Below are 19,183 nucleotides of genomic sequence, written 5' to 3'. Positions count from 1 at the left end.
CGCAAATAATTACAAAAATGTCCGGCTCCATGCCCTGAATGTACACAAAAAAATTGGGGGCAGCGCCACCTTGTGGTCAATAGTTATAACGATTTTTTCGAAAAATGCTAATAACTTTTGCATACATTAGCCTATTGTAACAAAGCTGATGTTGATAGATTCCTTGGGTCATGCCGAGAACACCGATACCCCATTTGTCAATTTTGGCAAAATTTCCTGTCCGCCATTTTGATTCATGTTGAAAACCTACTTTTTCGAACTCCTCCTAGACCGTTGCTCAGATTTTCACCAAATTTGATTTGGATCATCTTCAGACCATGCTGGCAAAAAGTTATGGAATTTGTGTCGATACACGTAACCGTTTTCAATTAGCGTACCAACGAATTTGCTGGAAAGATGCCAAACTGCATCTGAGGCTGTATCTCTGCAAAGGTTGGAGATATTTACACAAAACTTAATATGTGACATTGTCACATCACATTGACCACGCCACATCATTTTGGTCACAGCGCCACCTATTGGTCAAGAGTAATAAACCAATCAATAACCGCTAATTATTACATTTCCAATAATGCTAATAACTTTTGATTGCATTAGCCTATTATCATGAAACATGTCTCAAAATGTTCCTTGGGACATGCCGACAACATACATACCAATTATGTCATATTAAGCAAAACTTCCTGTCCGCCATTTTGATTCATGTTGAAAACCTTTTTTTTTAAACTCATCCTCAACCGTTTGTCTGATTTTCACCAAAATTGAATCAGATCATCTTCAGACCGTGCTGACAAAAAGTTATGGATTTCGTGTCAATAGACGAAACCGTTTTTGTACAGCGCTGCTTCAGATGTCAGGCATCTTCACAAAATGAGTCTGAGGCTATATCTCTGCAAAGCCCATTAGTGGTCTTCCAGTGACATCTAGTGGTCGTAAATGCAATTTATCATACAACACTGTCTCTTTAACCTTTATAACTGTTATATGTTGTCTTAATTTCATTCCAAAGAAGCATACGCAATTTATGTATAATTTCACAGTCTAGATAATAGTACTGCACTGATTTTAAATAACCTAGATATGGCTGACAGTAAAAGAATAGAACAGAATTACAGACACACACACCAACATGAAATGTTTAAACTAGTATATTAATACTCAATAAGCATGCTTAAACCCACACACAGATGCACACATTTTGTTATATATATAGATAATTAAAATAAATGATGGGTGATAAAACCTATTGCAAGTCTTCTGTTTTTATGGGCTTCTATGTCATTTTTCAGGTTTCATTGCAATCATAATCTGGCATAATTATAAACATTAGATATATCTGTATGAATAAATTGGTAAACTTTGACTCAATGTGATCTGAAATGCTTGAACAGTAATATTAAATAATAGTAATATACATTTTTTCTAGATGAATCCCTCAACAAGCCCATAAACTGTAATGTTTTAGTCTTTAGTGAGCTCATTAGTGGTCTTCCGGTGACATCTAGTGGTTATAATTGCAATTTTTTATTCAACACTGGGTTTTGAAGCTTTATAAATATTACAGTGTTCTTTTTTACCTAATCTCTGTTAAATTTTGCATGATTGTTTAGAAAAAATACAGATCTAATGCATGTGTGATTATATTACCCCTTTTTTATTGCAGTTTAATGCCATTCACAACAGAAATCTTTTGTTTTTTAGGCCATTTTAACTGTTATAGCACCAGCTATTTTCTGATCTCAATGAAACTTTGCATGCTTGGTGGGTCATCTTTCACATGTTATAATCAAGTTTCATAAAGTTTTGAGTTTTTGTTTAAGTTTTATAGGCTTTAGGTTACATGTGGCCACGGCCCTTTCCTAAATGACCTCTTATAGCTTACCAAAGGACAAAATGCAACATATTTTTGAAAATTATGGATCTAGAGAGTCCAGAGAATATTATTGCAGTGGTTTGATCAAGACTGAACAAAAAACCAGGTGACCCAAAACATTCAAATTCGTGGACCAATTTTACGAAAAGGCTATAACTCGGGTACAAAATGAGATATCTTCACCAAACTCAGAACTCATATGCATGAACAAAAACTTTAGTCAAATTATTATTTTTTTTCCATATCTGCCACTTGGTGGCGCTACAGGATGAAAAAAATCAAATGGCTATAACTAAGCAACCGTTGATCCAATCAACTTGAAAATTGATATGGCCCAATGTGGCACAAGTGCTCTATGAGGAATTTCACTTATCTTAAAAAACATGGCCGCCATTGGCCAAACAACTTTAAGCACCTATTTGACAAGGTTAATGGAAGTCGATCGGAAAGAAACTCGGTGGGCACGTTCGACTCATTGCCCTAAAGGTCTGTAAGTATTTTGAAAGAAATTGCCCACAACATTGTCACCTCCCACAGAACACAACAAAGCGATTTGATTACAGCGCCACCTATTTTCCAAAAATGATAATGCATCATTTTACTGGAGTTTTACTGGCTGTTTCAATTACACTCTTCCAATAATTGCTTTTCTTACTCGTTGCATTTGGTCTGATGCTCCATGCCATGCTTAGCTCCTCGCTGTGGAACTTTTATTAACGATTTTCAGCCATTTCAATTACAATCATGCAATTATTAATTTCATTATTCATTGTTGCATTTGGTCTGCTTAGCTCCTGATGTTGCCGCTGGAATGCTTGGCCCCGTGATTGCTGCTTGCAGCTATATTTATTATTATTATTCTTCTTCTTCCACCCCAAGTCTATGGTAGCCCATAGAACCGATTGCGGGAAAGTTGTATAATTTGGCACACTAATAGAGGACTGTCTGAACATTAACCGTAGCAAATTTGAAGTCTCTAACTCAAACTCTCTAGCGCCACCAATTGTCTAAACTTTCAAAAACTTGATGCTAATAACTCTTGAACCGTAAGCCACAAAATGAAAATTCTTTTTTCCTGTGATTCCTTGGCTCATGCCGAGTCGAATGGACACCGAAATTCAAAAATCGCAAGGCTTAGTTTTTTCGCTATCGTCAATTGTTCGTAAAACCTACTTTTTCAAACTCGTCCTAGGCCGTTGCACCGATTGTCACGAAAATTGAATCAGATAATCTTGAGACCATGCTGGCAAAAAGTTAAGGAATTCAAGTTGATTTCTCAAACCGTTTCCGAATAGCTCATGAACGAATTCTTCGAAAAGCACGCAAACGTGAACGTGAGGCTATATCTCCGCAACGGTTTGGCCTATTGAGACCAATCTTGGTGGGTCTTATAACAACCATTCCCTGGGACTACCTGCAGTGTTTCGGCGTTGTGCCCCCTAGTGGTCAGGAGATATGAAAAATGCATGTTTTTGCTCATAACTTCTGAACGGTTTTGCCAAAAATCACAAAAGTGGTGTCTTTAGATTCAGTGCATCATTCCGAGTCGAATGATACCGAATTTTCCCAATTCGGCCATTTTGGGCGTCGGCCATTTTGGATTTAGTTGTAAATTGCTGTATCTTAAGAATGAAGTTCCGTATCGTTTCGCAAATAATTACAAAAATGTCCGGCTCCATGCCCTGAATGTACACAAAAAAATTGGGGGCAGCGCCACCTTGTGGTCAATAGTTATAACGATTTTTTCGAAAAATGCTAATAACTTTTGCATACATTAGCCTATTGTAACAAAGCTGATGTTGATAGATTCCTTGGGTCATGCCGAGAACACCGATACCCCATTTGTCAATTTTGGCAAAATTTCCTGTCCGCCATTTTGATTCATGTTGAAAACCTACTTTTTCGAACTCCTCCTAGACCGTTGCTCAGATTTTCACCAAATTTGATTTGGATCATCTTCAGACCATGCTGGCAAAAAGTTATGGAATTTGTGTCGATACACGTAACCGTTTTCAATTAGCGTACCAACGAATTTGCTGGAAAGATGCCAAACTGCATCTGAGGCTGTATCTCTGCAAAGGTTGGAGATATTTACACAAAACTTAATATGTGACATTGTCACATCACATTGACCACGCCACATCATTTTGGTCACAGCGCCACCTATTGGTCAAGAGTAATAAACCAATCAATAACCGCTAATTATTACATTTCCAATAATGCTAATAACTTTTGATTGCATTAGCCTATTATCATGAAACATGTCTCAAAATGTTCCTTGGGACATGCCGACAACATACATACCAATTATGTCATATTAAGCAAAACTTCCTGTCCGCCATTTTGATTCATGTTGAAAACCTTTTTTTTTAAACTCATCCTCAACCGTTTGTCTGATTTTCACCAAAATTGAATCAGATCATCTTCAGACCGTGCTGACAAAAAGTTATGGATTTCGTGTCAATAGACGAAACCGTTTTTGTACAGCGCTGCTTCAGATGTCAGGCATCTTCACAAAATGAGTCTGAGGCTATATCTCTGCAAAGCCCATTAGTGGTCTTCCAGTGACATCTAGTGGTCGTAAATGCAATTTATCATACAACACTGTCTCTTTAACCTTTATAACTGTTATATGTTGTCTTAATTTCATTCCAAAGAAGCATACGCAATTTATGTATAATTTCACAGTCTAGATAATAGTACTGCACTGATTTTAAATAACCTAGATATGGCTGACAGTAAAAGAATAGAACAGAATTACAGACACACACACCAACATGAAATGTTTAAACTAGTATATTAATACTCAATAAGCATGCTTAAACCCACACACAGATGCACACATTTTGTTATATATATAGATAATTAAAATAAATGATGGGTGATAAAACCTATTGCAAGTCTTCTGTTTTTATGGGCTTCTATGTCATTTTTCAGGTTTCATTGCAATCATAATCTGGCATAATTATAAACATTAGATATATCTGTATGAATAAATTGGTAAACTTTGACTCAATGTGATCTGAAATGCTTGAACAGTAATATTAAATAATAGTAATATACATTTTTTTCTAGATGAATCCCTCAACAAGCCCATAAACTGTAATGTTTTAGTCTTTAGTGAGCTCATTAGTGGTCTTCCGGTGACATCTAGTGGTTATAATTGCAATTTTTTATTCAACACTGGGTTTTGAAGCTTTATAAATATTACAGTGTTCTTTTTTACCTAATCTCTGTTAAATTTTGCATGATTGTTTAGAAAAAATACAGATCTAATGCATGTGTGATTATATTACCCCTTTTTTATTGCAGTTTAATGCCATTCACAACAGAAATCTTTTGTTTTTTAGGCCATTTTAACTGTTATAGCACCAGCTATTTTCTGATCTTAATGAAACTTTGCATGCTTGGTGGGTCATCTTTCACATGTTATAATCAAGTTTCATAAAGTTTTGAGTTTTTGTTTAAGTTTTATAGGCTTTAGGTTACATGTGGCCACGGCCCTTTCCTAAATGACCTCTTATAGCTTACCAAAGGACAAAATGCAACATATTTTTGAAAATTATGGATCTAGAGAGTCCAGAGAATATTATTGCAGTGGTTTGATCAAGACTGAACAAAAAACCAGGTGACCCAAAACATTCAAATTCGTGGACCAATTTTACGAAAAAGGCTATAACTCGGGTACAAAATGAGATATCTTCACCAAACTCAGAACTCATATGCATGAACAAAAACTTTAGTCAAATTATTATTTTTTTTCCATATCTGCCACTTGGTGGCGCTACAGGATGAAAAAAATCAAATGGCTATAACTAAGCAACCGTTGATCCAATCAACTTGAAAATTGATATGGCCCAATGTGGCACAAGTGCTCTATGAGGAATTTCACTTATCTTAAAAAACATGGCCGCCATTGGCCAAACAACTTTAAGCACCTATTTGACAAGGTTAATGGAAGTCGATCGGAAAGAAACTCGGTGGGCACGTTCGACTCATTGCCCTAAAGGTCTGTAAGTATTTTGAAAGAAATTGCCCACAACATTGTCACCTCCCACAGAACACAACAAAGCGATTTGATTACAGCGCCACCTATTTTCCAAAAATGATAATGCATCATTTTACTGGAGTTTTACTGGCTGTTTCAATTACACTCTTCCAATAATTGCTTTTCTTACTCGTTGCATTTGGTCTGATGCTCCATGCCATGCTTAGCTCCTCGCTGTGGAACTTTTATTAACGATTTTCAGCCATTTCAATTACAATCATGCAATTATTAATTTCATTATTCATTGTTGCATTTGGTCTGCTTAGCTCCTGATGTTGCCGCTGGAATGCTTGGCCCCGTGATTGCTGCTTGCAGCTATATTTATTATTATTATTCTTCTTCTTCCACCCCAAGTCTATGGTAGCCCATAGAACCGATTGCGGGAAAGTTGTATAATTTGGCACACTAATAGAGGACTGTCTGAACATTAACCGTAGCAAATTTGAAGTCTCTAACTCAAACTCTCTAGCGCCACCAATTGTCTAAACTTTCAAAAACTTGATGCTAATAACTCTTGAACCGTAAGCCACAAAATGAAAATTCTTTTTTCCTGTGATTCCTTGGCTCATGCCGAGTCGAATGGACACCGAAATTCAAAAATCGCAAGGCTTAGTTTTTTCGCTATCGTCAATTGTTCGTAAAACCTACTTTTTCAAACTCGTCCTAGGCCGTTGCACCGATTGTCACGAAAATTGAATCAGATAATCTTGAGACCATGCTGGCAAAAAGTTAAGGAATTCAAGTTGATTTCTCAAACCGTTTCCGAATAGCTCATGAACGAATTCTTCGAAAAGCACGCAAACGTGAACGTGAGGCTATATCTCCGCAACGGTTTGGCCTATTGAGACCAATCTTGGTGGGTCTTATAACAACCATTCCCTGGGACTACCTGCAGTGTTTCGGCGTTGTGCCCCCTAGTGGTCAGGAGATATGAAAAATGCATGTTTTTGCTCATAACTTCTGAACGGTTTTGCCAAAAATCACAAAAGTGGTGTCTTTAGATTCAGTGCATCATTCCGAGTCGAATGATACCGAATTTTCCCAATTCGGCCATTTTGGGCGTCGGCCATTTTGGATTTAGTTGTAAATTGCTGTATCTTAAGAATGAAGTTCCGTATCGTTTCGCAAATAATTACAAAAATGTCCGGCTCCATGCCCTGAATGTACACAAAAGAATTGGGGGCAGCGCCACCTTGTGGTCAATAGTTATAACGATTTTGTCGAAAAATGCTAATAACTTTTGCATACATTAGCCTATTGTAACAAAGCTGATGTTGATAGATTCCTTGGGTCATGCCGAGAACACTGATACCCCATTTGTCAATTTTGGCAAAATTTCCTGTCCGCCATTTTGATTCATGTTGAAAACCTACTTTTTCGAACTCCTCCTAGACCGTTGCTCAGATTTTCACCAAATTTGATTTGGATCATCTTCAGACCATGCTGGCAAAAAGTTATGGAATTTGTGTCGATAAACGTAACCGTTTTCAATTAGCGTACCAACGAATTTGCTGGAAAGATGCCAAACTGCATCTGAGGCTGTATCTCTGCAAAGGTTGGAGATATTTACACAAAACTTAATATGTGACATTGTCACATCACATTGACCACGCCACATCATTTTGGTCACAGCGCCACCTATTGGTCAAGAGTAATAAACCAATCAATAACCTCTAATTATTACATTTCCAATAATGCTAATAACTTTTGATTGCATTAGCCTATTATCATGAAACATGTCTCAAAATGTTCCTTGGGACATGCCGACAACATACATACTAATTATGTCATATTAAGCAAAACTTCCTGTCCGCCATTTTGATTCATGTTGAAAACCTTTTTTTTTAAACTCATCCTCAACCGTTTGTCTGATTTTCACCAAAATTGAATCAGATCATCTTCAGACCGTGCTGACAAAAAGTTATGGATTTCGTGTCAATAGACGAAACCGTTTTTGTACAGCGCTGCTTCAGATGTCAGGCATCTTCACAAAATGAGTCTGAGGCTATATCTCTGCAAAGCCCATTAGTGGTCTTCCAGTGACATCTAGTGGTCGTAAATGCAATTTATCATACAACACTGTCTCTTTAACCTTTATAACTGTTATATGTTGTCTTAATTTCATTCCAAAGAAGCATACACAATTTATGTATAATTTCACAGTCTATATAATAGTACTGCACTGATTTTAAATAACATAGATATGGCTGACAGTAAAAGAATAGAACAGAATTACAGACACACACAAACATGAAATGTTTAAACTAGTATATTAATACTCAATAAGCATGCTTAAACCCACACACAGATGCACACATTTTGTTATATATATAGATAATTAAAATAAATGATGGGTGATAAAACCTATTGCAAGTCTTCTGTTTTTATGGGCTTCTATGTCATTTTTCAGGTTTCATTGCAATCATAATCTGGCATAATTATAAACATTAGATATATCTGTATGAATAAATTGGTAAACTTTGACTCAATGTGATCTGAAATGCTTGAACAGTAATATTAAATAATAGTAATATACATTTTTTCTAGATGAATCCCTCAACAAGCCCATAAACTGTAATGTTTTAGTCTTTACTGAGCTCATTAGTGGTCTTCCGGTGACATCTAGTGGTTATAATTGCAATTTTTTTATTCAACACTGGGTTTTGAAGCTTTATAAATATTACAGTGTTCTTTTTTACCTAATCTCTGTTAAATTTTGCATGATTGTTTAGAAAAAATACAGATCTAATGCATGTGTGATTATATTACCCCTTTTTTTGCAGTTTAATGCCATTCACAACAGAAATCTTTTGTTTTTTAGGCCTGTTTAAATGTTATCTAACCAAAGGACAAAATACAACATATTTTTTCAAAGTTATTGATCTAGAGAGTCCTGAGAATATTACTGCAGTGGTTTGATCAAGACTGAACAAAAAACCAGGTGACCCAAAACATTCAAATTCGTGGACCAATTTTATGAAAAAGGCTATAACTCGGGAACAAAATGAGATATCTTCACCAAACTCAGAACTCATATGCATGAACAAAAACTTTAGTAAAATTATTTTTTTTTCCATATCTGCCACTTGGTGGCGCTACAGGATGAAAAAAAACCTAAAATGGCTATAACTAAGCAACCGCTGATCCAATAAACTTGAAAATTGGTATGGCCCAATGTGGCACAAGTGCTCTATGAGAAATTTCACTTATCTTAAAAAACATGGCCGCCATTGGCCAAACAACTTTAAGAACCTATTTGACAAGGTTAATAGAAGTCGATCGGAACGAAACTCGGTGGGCATGTTCGACTCATTGCCCTAAAGGTCTGTAAGTATTTTGAAAGAAATTGCCCACAACATTGTCACCTCCCACAGAACACATCAAAGCAATTTGATTACAGCGCCAACTATTTTCCAAAAATGATAATGCATCATTTTACTGGAGTTTTACTGGCTGTTTCAATTACACTCTTCCAATAATTGCTTTTCTTACTCGTTGCATTTGGTCTGATGCTCCATGCCATGCTTAGCTCCTCGCTGTGGAACTTTTATTAACGATTTTCAGCCATTTCAATTACAATCATGCAATTATTAATTTCATTATTCATTGTTGCATTTGGTCTGATGCTACATATGCTTAGCTCCTGATGTTGCCGCTGGAATGCTTGGCCCCGTGATTGCTGCTTGCAGCTATATTTATTATTATTATTCTTCCGACTGGGAGTCTATGGCAGCCCATAGAACCGAATGCGGGAAAGTTGTTTTGGTTTGACATTCTGATAGAGGACAGTGCCAACATTTAGTACACCAATTTTGGTGTGTCTAAGACATTCCCTCTAGCGCCACCAACTGTCCGAAATTTCACTTTAATTTTGTTAATAACTTTTTAACCGTAAGTCCAATCAACAAAATTCTTTTTTCCTCTGATTTCTGAGCTCATGCCGATTCGATTGCACCCTATGCCGTCATTTTTCGTCATAGAAATATGGCCGCCATTTTGAATTCTTTGAAAAACCTACTTTTTCGAACTCGTACTAGACGGTTTGTCCGATTCACACGAAAATTGAACCAGATCATCTTCAGGCAGTGCTGACCAAAAGTTATGCAAATCAAATTGATTCGTCAAACCGTTTTCGAAAAACGCTCAAACAAATTTTACAAAACGCTTAGAAAAACAGTCGTAAGGCTGTATCTCTGCAACGATTTATCGTATTCAGACCAAACCTGGTACATGTCATAACAAGCATGACCTGAGGCTACTTGCTGCGTTTCGGCGCAGCGCCACCTACTGGTCCGGAGATATGAAAAATTGCTATTTTTGCTTATAACTTCTAAACAGTTTGTCCAAAAATCATAACATTGGTCTTGTTAGATTCAGGGCAACATGCCGAGTCGACTGATATCAAATTTTACCATTTCGGCCATTTTGTCTGTCGGCCATTTTGAATTTTGTGCTAAAATGCTGTATTTTCAGAACGCATCAACGGATTGTTACGAAACATGGTATGGGTCATCAGCACAATGTCCTGAAGGAGTGTGAGAAGTTTCGAAACAGCGCCACCTAGTGGTGATCATACTTTTTTAAATGCTTATAACCTTGGGTGTGGTCGACTTATTTTCTCGAGACTCACCAAATTAGACTCCTGAAACCTTACAGAGTCCTACGATACCAAACATGCTAGGTTTCGCCTTACGGTTTGTGTAGCGTTGTGATTTAGCGCTTAAAAAACATCTGGCTATATCTTCGAAACCACTTGTCTGATCGAGACGAAACCACCGTCAGAAGTTCGAAAACATAGGTCGATAGCTATACGCCAATGCCCAAATGCCAAAATATTGATGGTAAGGTGTAGTAATATTCAATCAAAGTCAAGAGTCAGTCATTTTTTATGTGCTTTTTCATATAAATGTCTATAACTCTGAAGTGAATTGAGATATTTTCACCAAAATTGACACACATATGTATGGGCTCACTCTGAGCACACATAAAAAGAAATGGTGGGACTGAGCCTCTTGGTGGCGCTATAATAGAACAAAATATGAAATTATCGTTGACTTCAATACAGTTTTGTGAAATAAAATGCAATACTAAACAAATGCATTGATGTAATATTACGAAACTCAGAATGTGCCAACAACACCATCCCCTGAAGGTACTCAAAATATTTTGAAACACCGCCACCTAGTGGTCAACAGTTATAACTCAATTTAAATAAAGGCTAATAACTTTTGAATAAATCTGGCTATTGACATGACGCTGGTCTTTTTAGATTCCTTGGGTGAAGTCGAGAACATAGATACAAAGTTTTCCTTATTTGGCTGAACTTCCTGTCCGCCATTTTGATTAATGTTGAAAACTTACTTTTTCGAACTCCTCCTAGACCGTTAGTCAGATTTTCACCAAATTTGACGTGGATCATCTTCAGACCATGCTGGCAAAATGTTATGGATTTCGTTTCGATATACGAAACTGTTCTCATTTAGCGCATCAACGAAGCTGCTGGAAGGGTTCCAAAATGCATTTGAGGCTGTATCTCAGCAAAGCTTTGACATATTTGCACCAAACTTTGTATGTGTCATCGTCACCTCACACTGACCATTCCAAACTAATTTGGTAACACCGCCACCTATTGGTTACACGTGATAAGCAAATAAATCCTATTACTAGTTGTTGTGTTTATTGTTTTCAAGCCATTTTGCCTAAAATAATCTTAAAACCTTCTTAATTACTCATTCCTGCCGTTCGTCTGAAGCTTGCTTCTGTAGTGCTTGGCCCCGTTATTGCTGCTTGCAGCTATATTTATTATTATTATTATTATTCTTCCGACTGGGAGTCTATGGCAGCCCATAGAACCGAATGCGGGAAAGTTGTTTTGGTTTGACATTCTGATAGAGGACAGTGCCAACATTAAGTACACCAATTTTGGTGTGTCTAAGACATTCCCTCTAGCGCCACCAACTGTCCGAAATTTCACTTTAATTTTGTTAATAACTTTTTAACCGTAAGGCCAATCAACAAAATTCTTTTTTCCTCTGATTTCTGAGCTCAAGCCAATTCGATTGCACCCTATACCGTCACTTTCCGTCATAGAAATATGGCCGCCATTTAGAATTTTTTTAAAAACCTACTTTTTCGAACTCGTCCTAGACGGTTTGTCCGATTCACACGAAAATTGAACCAGATCATCTTCAGGCAGTGCTGACCAAAAGTTATGCAAATCAAATTGATTCGTCAAACCGTTTTCGATAAACGCTCGAACAAATTTTACGTAACGCTTACAAAAAGAGTCGTAAGGCTGTATCTCTGCAACGATTTATCGTATTCAGACCAAACCTGGTACATGTCATAACAAGCATGACTTGAGGCTACTTGCTGCGTTTCGGCGCAGCGCCACCTACTGGTCTGGAGATATGGAAAATTGCTATTTTTGCTTATAACTTCTAAACAGTTTGTCCAAAAATCATAACATTGGTCTTGTTAGATTCAGGGCAACATGCCGAGTCGACTGATATCCAATTTTACCATCTCGGCCATTTTGACTGTCGGCCATTTTGAATTTTGTGCTAAAATGCTGTATTTTCAGAACGCATCAACGGATTGTTACGAAACATGGTATGGGTCATCAGTACAATGTCCTGAAGGAGCGTGAGAAGTTTCGAAACAGCGCCACCTAGTGGTGATCATCCTTATTTAAATGCTTATAACCTTGGGTGTGGTCGACTTATTTTCTCGAGACTCACCAAATTGGACTCCTGAAACCTTACCGAGTCCAACGATACCAAACATTCTAGGTTTCGCCTTACGGTTTGTGTAGCGTTGTGATTTAGCGCTTAAAAAACATCTGGCTATATCTTTGAAACCGCTTGTCTGATCGAGACGAAACCACCGTCAGAAGTTCGAAAACATAGGTCGATAGCTATACACCAATGCCCAAATGCCAAAATATTGATAGTAAGGGGTAGTAATAATCAATCAAAGTCAAGAGTCAGTCAATTTTTACATGCTTTTTCATATAAATGCCCATAACTCTGAAGTGAATTGAGATATTTTCACCAAAATTGACACACATATTTATGGGCTCACTCTGAGCAAACATTAAAAAAAATGGTGGGACTGAGCCTCTTGGTGGCGCTATAATAGAACGAAACATGAAATTCTCATTGACTTCAATACAGTTTTGTGAAATAAAATGCTATACTAAACGAACGCATTGGTGTAATATTATGAAACTCAGAATGTGCCAACAACACCATCCCCTGAAGGTACTCAAAATATTTTGAAACAGCGCCACCAAGTGGTTTAAAGTTATAACTCAATTTACATAAAGGCTAATAACTTTTGAATACATCTGGCTGTTGACATGACACTGGTCTTTTTAGATTCCTTGGGTCAAGTCGAGAACATAGATATCAAGTTTTCCTTATTTGGCTGAACTTCCTGTTCGCCATTTTGATTAATGTTGAAAACCTACTTTTTCAAACTCCTCCTAGACCGTTAGTCAGATTTTCACCAAATTTGATGTGGATCATCTTCAGACCATGCTGGCAAAATGTTATGGATTTTGTGTCGATATAAGAAACGGTTCTCATTAAGCGCATCAACAAATTTGCTGGAAGTTTGCCAAAATGCATTTGAGGCTGTATCTCTGCAAAGCTTTGACATATTTGCACCAAACTTTGTATGTCTCATCGACACCTCACACTGACCATTCCACACTAATTTGGTAACAGCGCCTACTATTGGTTACAATTGATAAGCCAATAAATCCTATTACTAGTTGTTGTGTATGTTGTTTTCAAGCCATTTTGCCTAAAATAATCTTAAAACTGTCTTAATTACTCATTCCTGCCGTTCGTCTGAAGCTTGCTTCCGTAGTGCTTGGCCCCGTTATTGCTGCTTGCAGCTATATTTAGGGGCCAAGCACCGAAGGTGCGAAGGCACCTATTGTGTTTGTTGGCGTTATTATTATTCTTCCTCTTCTTCTTCCACCCCAAGTCTATGGTAGCCCATAGAACCGATTGCGGGAAAGTTGTATAATTTGGCACACTAATAGAGGACTGTCTGAACATTAACCGTAGCAAATTTGAAGTCTCTAACTCAAACTCTCTAGCGCCACCAATTGTCTAAACTTTCAAAAACTTCATGCTAATAACTCTTGAACCGTAAGCCACAAAATGAAAATTCTTTTTTCCTGTGATTCCTTGGCTCACGCCGAGTCGAATGGACACCGAAATTCAAAAATCGCAAGGTTTAGTTTTTTCGCTATCGTCAATTGTTCGTAAAACCTACTTTTTCGAACTCGTCCTAGGCCGTTGCACCGATTGTCACGAAAATTGAATCAGATAATCTTCAGACCATGCTGGCAAAAAGTTATGGAATTCAAGTTGATTTCTCAAACCGTTTCCGAATAGCTCATGAACGAATTCTTCGAAAAGCACGCAAACGTGAACGTGAGGCTATATCTCCGCAACGGTTAGGCCTATTGAGACCAATCTTGGTGGGTCTTATAACAACCATTCCCTGGGACTACCTGCAGTGTTTCGGCGCTGTGCCCCCTAGTGGTCAGGAGATATGAAAAATGCATGTTTTTGCTCATAACTTCTGAACGGTTTTGCCAAAAATCACAAAAGTGGTGTCTTTAGATTCAGTGCATCATTCCAAGTCGAATGATACCGAATTTTCCCAATTCGGCCATTTTGGGCGTCGGCCATTTTGGATTTAGTTGTAAATTGCTGTATCTTAAGAATGAAGTTCCGTATCGTTTCGCAAATAATTACAAAAATGTCCGGCTCCATGCCCTGAATGTACACAAAAAAATTGGGGTCAGCGCCACCTTGTGGTCAATAGTTATAACGATTTTTTCGAAAAATGCTAATAACTTTTGCATACATTAGCCTATTGTAACAAAGCTAATGTTGATAGATTCCTTGGGTCATGCCGAGAACACCGATACCCCATTTGTCAATTTTGGCAAAATTTCCTGTCTGCCATTTTGATTCATGTTGAAAACCTACTTTTTCGAACTCCTCCTAGACCGTTGCTCAGATTTTCACCAAATTTGATTTGGATCATCTTCAGACCATGCTGGCAAAAAGTTATGGAATTTGTGTCGATACACGTAACCGTTTTCAATTAGCGTACCAACGAATTTGCTGAAAGATGCCAAACTGCATCTGAGGCTGTATCTCTGCAAAGGTTGGAGATATTTACACAAAACTTAATATGTGACATTGTCAAATCACATTGACCACGCCACATCATTTTGGTCACAGCACCACCTATTGGTCAAGAGTAATAAACCAATCAATAACCGCTAATTATTACATTTCCAATAATGCTAATAACTTTTGATTGCATTAGCCTATTATCATGAAACATGTCTCAGAATGTTCCTTGGGACATGCCGACAACATACATACCAATTATGTCATATTAAGCAAAACTTCCTGTCCGCCATTTTGATTCATGTTGAAAACCTTTTTTTTTAAACTCATCCTCAACCGTTTGTCTGATTTTCACCAAAATTTAATCAGATCATCTTCAGACCGTGTTGACAAAGAGTTATGGATTTCGTGTCAAATGACGAAACCGTTTTTGTAAAGCGCTGCTTCAGATGTCAGGCATCTTCACAAAATGAGTCTGAGGCTATATCTCTGCATATACACACACACACACACACACAGAAAGAGAAGTACATGCCCACACATTTTGTTGTATGTAGATATTTGAAATAAATTATAGGTGACACATAACTCACAGAAAGACTTCTTTTCTTACATTTCTATGTCAGGTTTCATTGCATTCATATTCTGACATAATAGTAAACATTTGATATACATGTATGAATAAATTGTTGAACTTTCACTCAATGTGATCTTAAATGCTTGAACAGTAATATTAAATAATAGTAATATATATTTTTCTAGATGAATCAATCATCGAGACAATGAACTGTAATGTTTTAGTCTTTAGTGAGCCCATTAGTGGTCTTCCAGTGACATCTAGTGGTCGTAAATGCAATTTATCATACAACACTGTCTCTTTAACCTTTATAACTGTTATATGTTGTCTTAATTTCATTCCAAAGAAGCATACGCAATTTATGTATAATTTCACAGTCTAGATAATAGTACTGCACTGATTTTAAATAACCTAGATATGGCTGACAGTAAAAGAATAGAACAGAATTACAGACACACACAAACATTAATACTCAATAAGCATGCTTAAGCCCACACACAGATGCACACATTTTGTTATATATATAGATAATTAAAATAAATGATGGGTGATAAAACCTATTGCAAGTCTTCTGTTTTTATGGGCTTCTATGTCATTTTTCAGGTTCCATTGCAATCATAATCTGGCATAATTATAAACATTAGATATATCTGTATGAATAAATTGGTAAACTTTGACTCAATGTGATCTGAAATGCTTGAACAGTAATATTAAATAATAGTAATATACATTTTTTCTAGATGAATTCCTCAACAAGCCAATAAGCTGTAATGTTTTAGTCTTTAGTGAGCTCATTAGTGGTCTTCCGGTGACATCTAGTGGTTATAATTGCAATTTTTTATTCAACACTGGGTTTTGAAGCTTTATACATATTACAGTGTTCTTTTTTACCTAATCTCTGTTAAATTTTGCATGATTATTTAGAAAAAATACAGATCTAATGCATGTGTGATTATATTACCCCTTTTTTTTGCAGTTTAATGCCATTCACAACAGAAATCTTTTGTTTTTTAGGCCATTTTAACTGTTATAGCACCAGCTATTTTCTGATCTTAATGAAACTTTGCATGCTTGGTGGGTCATCTTTCACATGTTATAACCAAGTTTCATAAAGTTTTGAGTTTTTGTTTCAGTTTTATAGGCTTTAGGTTACATGTGGCCACGGCCCTTTCCTAAATGACCTCTTATAGCTAACCAAAGGACAAAATGCAACATATTTTTGAAAATTATTGATCTAGAGAGTCCAGAGAATATTATTGCAGTGGTTTGATCAAGACTGAACAAAAAACCAGGTGACCCAAAACATTCAAATTCGTGGACCAATTTTACGAAAAAGGCTATAACTCGGGAACAAAATGAGATATCTTCACCAAACTCAGAACTCATATGCATGAACAAAAACTTTAGTCAAATTATTATTTTTTTTCCATATCTGCCACTTGGTGGCGCTACAGGATGAAAAAAAATCAAATGGCTATAACTAAGCAACCGTTGATCCAATCAACTTGAAAATTGATATGGCCCAATGTGGCACAAGTGCTCTATGAGGAATTTCACTTATCTTAAAAAACATGGTCGCCATTGGCCAAATAACTTTAAGCACCTATTTGGGAAGGTTAATGGAAGTCGATCGGAACGAAACTCGGTGGGCATGTTCGACTCATTGCCCTAAAGGTCTGTAAGTATTTTCAAAGAAATTGCCCACAACATTGTCACCTCCCACAGAACACAACAAAGCGATTTGATTACAGCGCCACCTATTTTCCAAAAATGATAATGCATCATTTTACTGGAGTTTTACTGGCTGTTTCAATTACACTCTTCCAATAATTGCTTTTCTTACTCGTTGCATTTGGTCTGATGCTCCATGCCATGCTTAGTTCCTCGCTGTGGAACTTTTATTAACGATTTGCAGCCATTTCAATTACAATCATGCAATTATTAATTTCATTATTCATTGTTGCATTTGGTCTGCATAGCTCCTGATGTTGCCGCTGGAATGCTTGGCCCCGTGATTGCTGCTTGCAGCTATATTTATTATTATTATTCTTCCTCTTCTTCCACCCCAAGTCTATGGTAGCCCATAGAACCGATTGCGGGAAAGTTGTATAATTTGGCACACTAATAGAGGACTGTCTGAACATTAACCGTAGCAAATTTGAAGTCTCTAACTCAAACTCTCTAGCGCCACCAATTGTCTAAACTTTCAAAAACTTGATGCTAATAACTCTTGAACCGTAAGCCACAAATTGAAAATTCTTTTTTCCTGTGATTCCTTGGCTCATGCCGAGTCGAATGGACACCGAAATTCAAAAATCGCAAGGCTTAGTTTTTTCGGTATCGTCAATTGTTCGTAAAACCTACTTTTTCGAACTCGTCCTAGGCCGTTGCACCGATTGTCACGAAAATTGAATCAGATAATCTTCAGACCATGCTGGCAAAAAGTTATGGAATTCAAGTTGATTTCTCAAACCGTTTCCGAATAGCTCATGAACGAATTCTTCGAAAAGCACGCAAACGTGAACGTGAGGCTATATCTCCGCAACGGTTTGGCCTAATGAGACCAATCTTGGTGGGTCTTATAACAACCATTCCCTGGGACTACCTGCAGTGTTTCGGCGCTGTGCCCCCTAGTGGTCAGGAGATATGAAAAATGCATGTTTTTGCTCATAACTTCTGAACGGTTTTGCCAAAATTCACAAAAGTGGTGTCTTTAGATTCAGTGCATCATTCCGAGTCGAATGATACCGAATTTTCCCAATTCGGCCATTTTGGGCGTCGGCCATTTTGAATTTAGTTGTAAATTGCTGTATCTTAAGAATAAAGTTCCGTATCGTTTCGCAAATAATTACAAAAATGTCCGGCTCCATGCCCTGAATGTACACAAAAAAATTGGGGGCAGCGCCACCTTGTGGTCAATAGTTATAACGATTTTTTCGAAAAATGCTAATAACTTTTGCATACATTAGCCTATTGTAACAAAGCTGATGTTGATAGATTCCTTGGGTCATGTCGAGAACACCGATACCCCATTTGTCAATTTTGGCAAAATTTCCTGTCCGCCATTTTGATTCATGTTGAAAACCTACTTTTTCGAACTCCTCCTAGACCGTTGCTCAGATTTTCACCAAATTTGATTTGGATCATCTTCAGACCATGCTGGCAAAAGTTATGGAATTTGTGTCGATACACGTAACCGTTTTCAATTAGCGTACCAACAAATTTGCTGGAAAGATGCCAAACTGCATCTGAGGCTGTATCTCTGCAAAAGTTGGAGATATTTACACAAAACTTAATATGTGACATTGTCACATCACATTGACCACGCCACATCATTTTGGTCACAGCGCCACCTATTGGTCAAGAGTAATAAACCAATCAATAACCGCTAATTATTACATTTCCAATAATGCTAATAACTTTTGATTGCATTAGCCTATTATCATGAAACATGTCTCAAAATGTTCCTTGGCAACATACATACCAATTATGTCATATTAAGCAAAACTTCCTGTCCGCCA

General features: G+C 37.1%; 1 protein-coding gene and 1 long non-coding RNA gene across 3 annotated transcripts in view; one reads left to right on the top strand and one right to left on the bottom strand.

Annotated features, from left to right (window-relative positions):
- Positions 1-19,183, top strand: part of LOC127975855 (uncharacterized) — a 1,007,983-nt gene that overhangs the window by 142,474 nt on the left and 846,326 nt on the right. The window lies entirely within an intron of this gene.
- Positions 326-18,868, bottom strand: LOC127975868 (uncharacterized). Of its 2 annotated transcripts, none has more exons than XR_008157636.1 (3): positions 17,379-18,868; positions 8,621-9,286; positions 326-1,577 (listed from the first exon to the last, which is right to left on the bottom strand). It is a non-coding gene; the product is annotated as an uncharacterized LOC127975868 (long non-coding RNA). The 2 variants fall into 2 exon arrangements; XR_008157635.1 differs by lacking the exon at positions 326-1,577 and adding an exon at positions 3,847-5,099.

Source organism: Carassius gibelio, chromosome B17, assembly GCF_023724105.1.
Source record: "Carassius gibelio isolate Cgi1373 ecotype wild population from Czech Republic chromosome B17, carGib1.2-hapl.c, whole genome shotgun sequence".
NCBI classification, from domain to species: Eukaryota; Metazoa; Chordata; class Actinopteri; order Cypriniformes; family Cyprinidae; genus Carassius; species Carassius gibelio.
Note: the sequence above shows the minus strand (reverse complement) of the source record. Positions and strands in the feature narration are given on the sequence as shown.